This window comes from Bison bison, unplaced genomic scaffold (assembly GCF_000754665.1).
Source record: "Bison bison bison isolate TAMUID 2011002044 unplaced genomic scaffold, Bison_UMD1.0 scf7180017864472, whole genome shotgun sequence".
In the NCBI taxonomy this organism is placed as follows: Eukaryota; Metazoa; Chordata; class Mammalia; order Artiodactyla; family Bovidae; genus Bison; species Bison bison.
This window is the reverse complement of record NW_011495033.1, coordinates 12,435,479-12,447,522: the sequence shown is the minus strand read 5'-3', so window position 1 is coordinate 12,447,522 and position 12,044 is coordinate 12,435,479.

Genomic DNA, 12,044 nt, shown 5'->3' with positions numbered 1-12,044 from the left:
ACGGCGGCTCCCGACCATGCCCGCCACACATTCTCACACCTCCGCGCGCCGGCCCGCGCTCGCGCCTGAGGTCAGGCCCCGGGCCTTGTCGCGACGGCCGGGCCCGGACCTCGTCTGGGACCGACCCCGCTGCTCACCGGCCCGCGCTCTTCCGGGCCCACCGGGCAGCGGGCGCTGCAGTCGGCCGCGGGGGTCACGGGTGGGGGCAGGCCCTGCGCCCAGGAGGGGAGGAGGCCCCGTGGCCCGGGCCTGCAGCGGCGGCGGCGGCAGCGGCGAGGAGGTGCGGCGCCGGCCTGAATCGGAGCCCAGGCCCAGGCTCCGAGGTGCCAGCGCTTGGCAGAGCCTCTTGGGGAAACTGCGGCCGAGGGCCAGGACTCTGCCAGCAGCTCCCCGAGATCCCGGAGGGCTGAAGAGGAAGCCCAATGCCTGCTCCAGTCTAAGAAGCCCAGACGGCTTCGCACCGAGCCAGCCGGCCTCTGGGTCTCGAAAGTGAGTGCCCCTCAGCCGCCTAGACCTCCCTGCCCGGCCTCTGTCTCACTTATCTCCATGTCTCCATGTCTGTCTGTGCCTCCCCGCAGGCCCCTACAGCTGCACAGGCAGGCAGGCAGTCCCATGTGGACCTCAGCCCATGCCCAGCCTGCCCACTCATGTGCAAAGGCCCCTGAGTCCTTGGTCAGTAGAATTCCTAGATAAGCTCCTCAGTTCTCAGCATGGGCTGCATCCTCAGTGGTGTTCCAGCCTCTCCAATCAGCCTCTGTTCCTTTCCAGATTCTGACCTCAAAAGCAGATTCATGGGAACAGGACAGGGAAAATCCTTTGCTGGATGTCTCCGTCCCTTTTATAATGCTAGGAGATGGAGAGCGGGGCATCAAGGCTTTCCCCACCCCGCTGCACACATAGCAGGAAGGAGAACACCAACTCAAGAAAAGCCAGCTGCCCTTGTCAGGAGCCTGTGATGCTGGTCCATCGTGGGCCCACTGCCCAAGAATCCCCTTCTCCCCTATCAGTACCAGAGCCTGCTGCCCCATCTTCCCTTCATGCCTTCTCTCATGGAGCAGGCCCTAGTCATGGAGTCCCAAACCAGGAAGGGAAAGTAAGGTCTGAGAGAGGTGGAGAAGCTTAATCCTCCTCTAATTGTGCCTCCTCCTGGAGTAGAGCCAGGGAAGGCCCTGGTGTTTCAGGAGATGCCTGGGGAGTCATGTTTCCTGTGTTAGGGAGAACTGGATGACATTCCTCAGCTTCTGCACCCAAGCCCCCTCCCATGTCTTCTCCAACAGCCTGGAGGGAAATCCCTGGCAGGTAAATAGCATTTGGACTAACCAAGCAACTACTGTGTGGCATGGTGAACAGGGAGGGCAGTCAATCACCAGTACCATGGGAAGACCAGAGTTAAGCCAGACCCTGGAAAGAGTTTCCTGACAGTCATGGAGGACGTTCATAAGGAGACCATCTAATGTAGCTCTTAAGAGAAGCTATAGAGTGGAAATTTCCTAGCAGTTCAAGGCTTTCTGGAGACTCCTGAGAAATAACCTAAATCAAAATTGACCAGTTCATGATGATGTGGAGAAATGTGATATGGAAGAGACAGGCTAGGTTTTGGTGATTAAAAGGAAGGGGCAAACCAGCCAGCAACTGAGGAAGAAAAAGGGAGAGGTTATATGCACAAATTCTCCATTACTAGAATGGAATACATTATTTTGTTGATTCTAAGAAACACATTTTTTTTTCACATTTTGACATCTCTTAAATTAGGATGCATCTTAACATCAATGGTGTGTCATAGTTTAAGTAGCAGTTTTATTTTTCTTAGTGGTACATAGAGTAATAGAATAGTTTACAACTGATGAAGTATAGTATTTGCTGATAAATGGCCTGTGGAGAAAAGAAAAAGACCAATTTTTCCCTCCCAGGACAGATGCGAGGAATTCAAAGTACAAACACTCTGCTCAACTAGCTGAGCTAAGCCGATCGTAACCAAGTGTCTATAACACCACCTTGGGTTACTCAGGGGAAGAGTCTCAGGTTTGGTGTCAGACTGTCCAAGGTTTTGAAATCTGGCTCTGAGTCCTGGCTCACTATTTAGCAGCTGTATGACCTTGAACGAGTGAGTGCCTTGACACCTACATTAAAAAGGGGATAATCACATCAACTGGCGCAGTAGTAAAGAATCTACCTGCCATGGCAAGAGACAGGAGACCCAGGTTCGAGCCTTGGGTTGGGAGGATCCCCTGGAGTAGAAAATGGCAACCCACTCCAGTATTCTTCCCAGGAAAATGCATGGACAGAGGATCTTGTAGGCTATAGTCCATGGGGCTGCAAAGAGTCAGACATAGCTGAGTGACTGAGCATGCACTGCACACCAACATACTAGCAAATTGTGAGATTTGGGTAAGTCAGTACATATAAATGCCTGGCATGTAGTAAGTAGATAATAAAGGTTAGTTCCCAAGTATTTTTAAAATGTATTTTATCCCACCTCTTTCTCAAAAAGGCTTGAGGTAATTTATAACCAAAATAAGAAAATAATAATACAAGTAGAAAGGCAAAGTAGGGTCGAGGAAAAAGGAGAAAGAATATATGCCATCACTAAGTGTTGAAGAAGTTGCTATAATTGAGAGAAAATTCTGGCTTACTACCAACAGGGCAAAATGGTAGTTCTCCATTTCAGAAATGTGGAAACACTATTTCCTTGGTGAATAATGGGGGGAAAACTTCACCTTGGCCCTAAACATTAAAGTATTAATAGCTTTTCATATAAATGTTTATTCTTATATCTGTACACTGTCTTATCATTTACAAAATGGTTCCATAGCTACTTTCTCATTTGATGCTGTATTAACTCTATTTTTAATCTCCATTTTATGGATTCATCCACCCAAAGAAATATTTATCAAGTACCTACTATGTGCCAGACACATAAACAAGAGGAAAAGCCAACTAAGCATTCTATTAGTTAGCCAGCTGCTTAGCTAACCAGTTACTAACTGCAAATTCACAAACAACCTAAAAATGTACTAATTCATCACGTATATAATCAGTCCCAAAGGGAGCAGGGGCTACAGGATAATCTGGAGAATCCTAGTCAATACGATAAGGTGGCTTGTTCAGAGCCTAGGGTGGGCTTGGTTGAAGATGATTACTTGAGATGGCACCATACGGTAGTGAAAAATAATTACAATTTTTTAGAAAATCCTTGGTTTTGGAGCATTTAATAAATACCAACATCAAGCCCCACCCCAGACCAACTGAGTCAGAATCTCTGCGAATACAGCCAAGGTTGTGCCAATCGTGGAAATCCTATTTCCTGCTCTCCTAGTCTCTTTCATAGCTGGGAGTGGTCATGTGACCCAATGTTGGCCAATGAGGCCCAAGGGAAAGACTGGAGGGGAGATAGGGTGTGGGGAATTTTTTGCTTTGTTGATAAAAAAAAGGAAGACGGTCTTCTTTTCGCCTGTGGATGAGATCCTTGGAGTTCTCATGCTCTAGAGACCTTGAGGCAAAAAGGATGAAGATCAATGTGCTAAGGATATCAGAGCAAAAAGAAAGAGCCTGGGTTCCTGAGGCCATCACTGAGCAGGTAAACCTGCTCTTGCAATGTGAGAAAAAATAAACCCTATTTCTTTACATCATTGTTAGTTTGACTCTCTATTACTTACAGTCTTACTCCTGAGATATATGTGAAGGTCCCAGCTCAGTGCCGAGTGAGTCCTTGGTGTTTCATAATGAAAAATACACGTTTTAGTGTCTTTATGTATTCTTGTGTATACGCACATACCTTCTCATTCCAATCCAGGAAACAAAATCCCTCCACACTTCCTCCCAGCCACGTTATTCTGTGTGTGCTATGATCTAAGGCCTGGGATCCTTGGTAAGAGAAAAAAGAATGGGTGAGGCAGCAGGGAATTTACCTGTCCCCTGTGTCTTTCTTGTTAACCAGTAGCCCCAATTCTTGGTTCCAGATTCCCCAGCCAACATCCCACTGGGATTATCAAACTCAGGACAACTGGTGGGGGCAGGAGCTTGAGCTCACTCTGGAAATCGGAGGATGGAACAAGGAGAATGGGTAGTGGGTGGCAGCTGCTGCTGCAGGTGCTTCCCCTCTTACCACAGGCATAGGTCTGCACACCTGACCTCTCACCCTGGCCTCCCAGGCCTTCTCCCACAAAGAGAATTAGGAAACTTCCAGTTAGAAGGAACTGGGAACTGGACTGGCTGGATCCTGGACCTGGGTGAGATAGGCTGCTCTGAGCCGCCTCAGGACTGAGGACAGAGGCAGTGTTTCACCAATAACACAGGTAGATCCATCCTAAAACTCACTGGAGGAACTACAGAGATAAAGAATGAATCATCAGATCTGGGTTTTGCAACCTAGATCTCCTGTTCCAGAGTCCTTAACAGTAGGCGGATTCACTGCAGAAAATCAGCTAATTTCTTCCCCCTTACACTACATGCTCCCGAACTGCCGCTTCTTTCCATTTCCCCCAATAAGACTTCCTTGAAACACATTTATTTTACAATCTGTCTGAGGAAGGTATATCTGCACTATGGTTGTGTTAGATTAAAAAAAAAAAATCTAACTCAGAGAAAGTATTTAATTTTTCCACCCCCCTGCCCCTTCTTTGCTTCTCTTTCTCCCTTCCATCCTTCATAAACATAGATTATCCACAACCAGCTTTTAACTTGGGTTCTCAAGGGTTTTTCTGAATAAGGGGCTGAAACAAATCAGAATTCAAGAATAAGAGTATTTAGGCTATCAGACAGCCCTTGAAATTTGAAGTTTAAAAAAAACCTGAATTCATGTCCTCAACAGGCTGTTGACAGAGGGACCTAGAGCGTGATCTCCTTTAAGCCTCTGTTTCGTCATCTGTAAAATGAATTGAATAATAACTGCCACCTCATAGGGTAGTAGAAAGGACGAAGTGATTTCACATAGATAAAAGTGCTCGCAAGCTTTCACCCCTCTTGCTGCACTTGGTCCATTCTCTTGCTTCTAAGCAGTCAGAGGCACGCTGGGGCTGTTAACTGGTCAGACCTCCATAGTAAGAGTTTCCATTCCCTCAGCCGAAGCTGGGTGGATGGAGCTGTCCAAGGAGCCCTGCGCTCAGGAGCCATGCCAACACTGGCACTGAACAGGGCACAGACCCCGGCCTGTGCGTTCCTGGGAGGTAGCGCCCCAGACCGTGGCTCGTCTAGATTCAACAAACCCTCGAAGGGGAGGGCAGGAAGGCGTCCAGAGGCCCGACCCCCACGTCTCTGCATTTTCTGAAGTTTCCCCTTTGAACACGTTCCTTTATTTATTGGGCCTCATTTAACCTCAGCCATGTCCTCCTGGGATCATTTATTTGGTAACTGTCACTCAGCCTGCTCTGGTATTAACCTCATAATCCTATTGATTTCCTCCAAGCTAGTTGGGGGCTTTCTCGACTTCTTCCCGGGGCCGGTAGGGGCTGATTCCCAGTTCTGGTCATTACCGAGGAAGAGGCCCCAGACGGGAAAGGGCCTGCCTGGAGGACCATCTAGGGGTTCCTGGTTCCCACCTTGGCTCCTTCCAGGCTCGGAGAGGCAGATTGGTGAGGCCTTAGATGCTTAAGTGTGAGGTAAAAGCGGCTGAGCACCCACCAACCCCGCCAGGAGTTCCCTGACTGGCTACTGAGGCCGTCTTTCAGCTCCAAAGGCCTGTGCTTCACCAATCGCAGCTTTGCTTGGCCAGGAGCCCCGCCCCCGTCCGCCATCTTGGACTCCGGACGGGTAAGGGGCCCAATCACTGCGGTGGAAGCAGGGAGGTGGGGCCGGGTCTGCAGTTCGTGCCCACGTGGCCGTGGGCCTGTGCCTTCCCGCCACCTGCGGCCGGAGCCTGGCCCCTGTCGAGCTGCAGCTGCAGCTCCCAGACACCACCCCTGCACGTCGCCAGGGGATTAGTGTCCGTCTGTCTGTCGTTTGGGATCACCTCGGTGGGGGTTGTCCCAGCCCAGACCAGGGCGTCCCTTTTGCCCTTCCCACAACCACTCTCTCAAGGGCCCAACCTGGGCGGAAGGGATTGTGTTGGGGATCCAACAGGCTGGGGTGCTGATCTCTCCCAGAGCGGAGGTGTGGGGTGACGGGAGTCCCCCCTCCCCACCAAGCCTGAGCCACATGTGCTGGGAAGTTCATTTCCCCTTGTTTTGCAGAACGGGCTCAGGGATTGACCCCAGGAGTGACCCCAGTGTCAGGAGGCATTAATGATCTCCATACGGGCAATAAACAGACAGACTGGCTGGTTTGGTGTGGAGGTGCCCTGGAATGGGGCCGCCTTATTAGCCTCACATTCGCTCAAGGGTAGAGGCTTAATTAGCAAGGGCTCCCTCCCCCAAACATCCTTGAGCTCCTTGGGTACATGGTTGGAGACACTGGAGCCTCTGGCTGGTTCCTCTGCTCCTTGTAGGCCTTCTCAGGAGGCAACCTCTTGAGGGGTCAGCTTAGCCATTTGGCCACTTCAAACAGGAATTCTTGCTTGCTCCTGATGAAGTCTCTCTTCTAAAAAGCCTCCAAAGGCCAAATCCACACGTTCTGAGTCACCTCTCTTTTTTGTCTATAAGAACACAGGAAGAAGAAGACCTTACTCTTCTTTAACTTAACTCTCCCTAAGCCCTATTTTCCCAAAGAGCAAGGGGACTAAGTAGGTGGTTACCAGCCTTTTGGGGGGTGGGAAACTGCCTAGACTATGAAAAACACAATCTGATTTGTCATATTTCCCTCCAAATGTATTTCCATCAGGTTGGTTACTTGTAAGTCTGTTGGGAGAGACAGACTTGTAAACAGATGCCCAGTAATAAAAGGGGCTCAGGGCTATGATCTATTTCCATGTTAAATGCGAAGAAAGTACAAAACGGGATAACTAACTCATCCTTCCTTGTTCCATGAGGTTCCATGAGGAGATAACATCAGAGTGCATCTTTGAAAGATGAATATGTGTAGGATCCTGAGAGGTAGAGGATGTGAAAAGTAAGTCCCAGGAGAGCAGAAGGGCAAGTATTGAGTTGGAAAAAAAGTTTATTCGTGTTTTTCCTAACCATCTTTATGAAAACCCTAACATTCTAAAGGAGATCAGTCCTGGGTGTTCTTTGGAAGGACTGATGCTATAGCTGAAACTCCAATACTTTGGCCACCTCATACGAAGAGTTGACTCATTGGAAAAGACTCTGATGCTGGGAGGGATTGGGGGCAGGAGGAGAAGGGGATGACAGAGGATGAGATGGCTGGATGGCATCACCAACTCGATGGACATGAGTTTGAGTGAACTCCAGGAGTTGGTGATGGATGGGGAGCCCTGGCGTGCTGCAATTCATGGGGTCGCAAAGAGTTGGACACGACTGAGTGACTGAACTAAACTGAACAAACGTTTTGGCCAAAGCAATATAAAGGTTCAGGCGCTTTCCTGATGGCTCAGTCGGTAAAGAATCCACCTGCAGTGCAGGAGACATAGGAGACGCTGCTTCAATCCCAGGATTAGGAAGATCCACTGGTGAAGGAAATGGCAACCCACTCCAGTATTCTTGCCTGGGAAAGCCCTGGGCTACAGTCCATGGGGTCTCAAAGAGTCGGACACAACTGAGTGACTAAGCACGCACAATACAAAAGCACAAAGGGCATGTTTGAGGAGCAGCATAACTGCAGTGGTAGAAAATGAAGCTTCGTAGAAAGGTACAGTTTGGGAACAGCCTTGTAAACCCTGTTCATTAATCTATCTAGATAGTGATTGCAGGACATTGAGCTCCTCAGAGACAGCGCAAATGAGAGCTCAACAGGTACTGAGTGACTCAGCCTCACTGAGGAAAAATAATTCAACGTGAGCAAGGAGAGCCTAAGAAACTGAGAGGCAGATTGTCATCATATGCATTCTTTGTACAGACTTAGCAATTTGCACAAGAAGGGAAGTCCCTGGCAGTCCAGTGGTTAAGGACCATTCGCCGTCCGATGCAAGGGGTGCAGGTTTGACCCCTGGTTGGGGAGCTGTGATCCCACATGACTCATGGCCAAAAGAACCAGAAGATAAAACAGATCTAATGTTGTAACAGATTCAATAAAGACGTTAAAAATGGTTCACAGAAAAAAAAAAAAAAAAAAGGAAAAGCACAAGAAGAAACATCCAGATGCTTTAGTCAGTTTCTTGGAGTTTTGAATAGATCATGTCTATAAGGAGAAAGAAAAATTTGAAGACATAGCAAAGGCAGATAAGGCCCATTGTGAAAGAGACATGAAAACCTGTATCTCTCTTAAAGGGGAAACAGAAAAAAAAAGTTCAAGGGTACCCAAGAGGCTTCCTTCAGCCTTTTTCTTATTTTATTCTGAGTTTGACCCCAAATTCAAAGGAGAGCATCTGGGCCTATCCATTGGTGATGTTGCAGAGAACCTGGGAGAGATGAGGAATAACACTGCAGCAGATGACAAGCAAGCAGCCTTATAAAAAGAAGGTTGAAGGAAAAATATGGACAGGGTATTAGTGTCTACTGAGCCAAAGGAAGCTGATGTAGCAAAAAAGAGAGTCATCAAGGCTGAAAAAAAAGCAAGAAAAAGAAGATTAAAAGGGGGAGGAAGAGAAAGAGGAAGAAGATGATGTTGAATCAGTTGGTTCTATTGAAGTTTGTGTTTTTTTCTTGCCTTTAAAGCATTTATGGAGAAGGAAATGACAATCCACTCCAGTATTCTTGCCTGGAGAATCCCATGGACAGAGGAGCCTGGCAGGCTACAGTCCATGGGGTCGCAAAGAGTTGGACACAGCTGAGTGACAAAACAGCATAAAGCATTTAGCTCCCTCATACACAACTCCTTTTTAAGAAATAACTAAAATGTAAGGCTGGGTAAGATTTGTTTTTACACTGTACAGTGTCTTTTTTTTTTTTTTCCCTATAGTTACACTGCCAAATGTGTCTTTAGCTAGCTCTGTCCTGGTGGTATTTGCAATGGCTGCTAACCTGATACAGTGTGAGGGTTATAAATTGGTATGGAAATTTAAAGTAGTTTAATGTTGGGCTTTCCTGGTGGTCCAGTGGCTAAGACTGCACTTCCCACTGCAGGGGGCACAGTTTCAACCCCTGATCAAGGAACTAAGATTCCACATGTCTTGTGGCCAATAATAAATACGTGAAAAATAAAAAGTACTTAAAAATAAAGCAGGCTTTTGTTGGTGCAGCACACAAATTAATTATATATGAGGATGGTAGTCTTCTCATCTTCAGTTGTCTTTGATGCAGTTTATATTAATACAAAATAATTGTTGTTCTGTTACTGAATACCACTCTGTAACTGCAAAAACAAAATGTTGCAGCAATTTTGTTGACCATCTGAATTCCTCTAAGTAAATACAATTTTAAAAATCAGTATTGTTGTTCTTTTCCTAGGTCTGAAACTTTTCTTATTGAGAGGAAGCTCCATTTTGGATCACATAAATTATTACCATGTTTATCTTTTCAATACAGTTAGCTGATAAAAAGCTATTGTCTACACACCTTGTATATGATGAAGGTAATAAAAGTTGAATTTAGGCCAGAAAAACCCCACAACTCCCTCCCCCAAACCCAAACCAAAACCCAAGCAAAAACAATGGCAAAAAACTTTATTGAAGGGCAGTGGGTAGACATGAAGGGTTTTTAGCAGGAAACAGATCTGGACTGATCAGATTTATGTTTTAGAAGGTGACTGCTGGTAGGGTGGGTGGATTTAGGGGTGAAGAATGGTAACAGGAATACCAGTTATGAAGGCAGGGAAATTATTCAAAAGATGTTTAGAAGACGTGGAGTAGGAAAGAGGCTGGAGTTTAGGATGTCTCTGGGTAGGGATATGATAGACATTTGTGATTTTGTATCCAAAGAGTTGACTCTCCTTTTTCAGGGTCAGAATCCCAGTTTCATTGTAGAGGAAAGAATCATTGTCATTGGGTAGAGTTGGATGAGAAGAGTTTCAGTGAAGGAGCTCTGCCCAGCCCCAGCCAAGACATTAGATGCTCTCTTCCTAGAATTCTAATCTTGAGCATCAAGGCAGAAAGAACAGAGGCAAAGGAATTGAATCATCCTCTTTGGACCTCAGCTTCCTTACCGTACAGTTCATTTAAGATTCAACAAATGGACTTCCCTGGTAGTCCAGTGGTTAATGCTTTCCCTTCCACTGCATGGAGCGCGAGTTTGATCCGTGGTCTAGGAACTAAGATCCCATATGCTGTGTGGCACGGCAAAAAATAATAATAATAAAATTCAACAAATACTACATAGTGAGTAACATTCTTCTTCTTTTATTTAATTGAAGTACAGTTGTCTTACAATGTCATGTTTATTTCTACTGTATAGCAAAATGGTTCAGTTATATGGTGTGTATGTATGCACGTACGCTTGATTCCTCAGTCGTGTCTGACTCTTTATGACCCTATGAACTGTAGCCTGCCAGGTTCCTCTGTTCAGGGGATTTTCCAGGCAAGAATACTGGAGTGGGTTGCCATTTCCTTCTCCAGGGGATTGTCCTGGACCAGGGATCAAACCCACGTCTCCTGTGAATTCTTTACCACTGAGCCACAGGACAGGTTTTAATCCTTCCCGACCCAGAGATTGAACTCGTGTCTCCTGCATCTCCTGCATTGCAGGTGGGTTCTTTACTACTGAAGCATTGGAAAAGCCCGTGTGTGTGTGTGTGTGTGTGTGTGTGTGTGTGTGCGCATATATGTGTGTGTGTGTGTGTGTGTGTGTTAATTTTCATAGTCTTTTCCATTATGGTTTCTAAGAAGATATTGAATATAGTTCCTTGTGATATACAGTAGGACCTTGTTCTTTATCCATTCTATCTGAAATATTAATAGCATGTATCTGCTCATCTCAAACTCCCAATCCATCCCTCCCCACCCCACTTTGCCCTTGGCAGCATGGTAGGTAACATTCCTATTCTACATTCTCCAGTCTTCGTGCCCTGAAGGAGCCATTCACCTGCACCCACTGTTCAGCTCCCCATAGCTGCTCCTACCTCGGTCACTTCTGAGCCTGGATTTTGAGCCTTCCCTTCGAGTCAATGAGTTGCTTCATCCTTCCAATAAATCCCCTCTCTCTGCTTAAGCCAACCAGGTTCATTTCAACAACTCTGAAAACAGAACCCTATCTGTTTGTGATGACATTGAGAGAAGAGGCAGTGAGCAGAGATGAGTTTAGTTTTAGCTGTGCCAGGACTGTAGTTGGAAGGATGGGGGGCTGAAGATTCAGAACTCATCAGTGCATGGTGGGGATTCACACTGTAGCTGAGAAAACCACTAAGAAAGAATTCTTTAAAAGAAAAAAGAAAGAAAAGAAAAGAAGGAGACCAAGAAGAGAATCTGGAGGGTGTGGAAAAGAAGATAGGAAACTGGATGGGACTTGAACCCAGCCAAAACCGTGCTTGGGACTTGAACCCATGTGGCTGGGACTCAAACTCAGCCAAAACCCACAGTACTTACTTACTTTCAGGACCTAATGAAGCTTGGGTCCTTGATGTCTCATTGCAGAAAGAATTCAGCGAGAGACAAAGTGATAGGTAAGAAGTAAATTTATTCAGATACAGTGTCCACAGACAGTGTGTGGACCATCGCAGACGGCGAGTGCAGCCCTGAAATTTGGTGTGGTTAGTTTTTATAGGCTGGGTAATTTCATATGCTAATGAGTGGGAGGATTCAGTTCAGTTCAGTTCAGTCCCTCAGTCGTGTCTGACTCTTTGCGACCCCATGAATCGCAGCACGCCAGGCCTTCCTGTCCATCACCATCTTGTGGAGTTCATTCAAACTCATGTGCATCGAGTCAGTGATGCCATCCAGCCATCTCATCCTCTGTCGTACCCTTCTCCTCGTGCCCTCAATCCCTCCCAGTATCAGGGTCTTTTCCAATGAGTCAACTCTTCGCATGAGGTGGCCAAAGTATTGGAGTTTCAGCTGTAGCATCAATCCTTCCAATGAATACCCAGGGCTGATCTCCTTTAGAATGGACTGGTTGGATCTCCTTGCAGTCCAAGGGACTCTCAAGAGTCTTCTCCAACACCACAGTTCAAAAGCATCAGTTCTT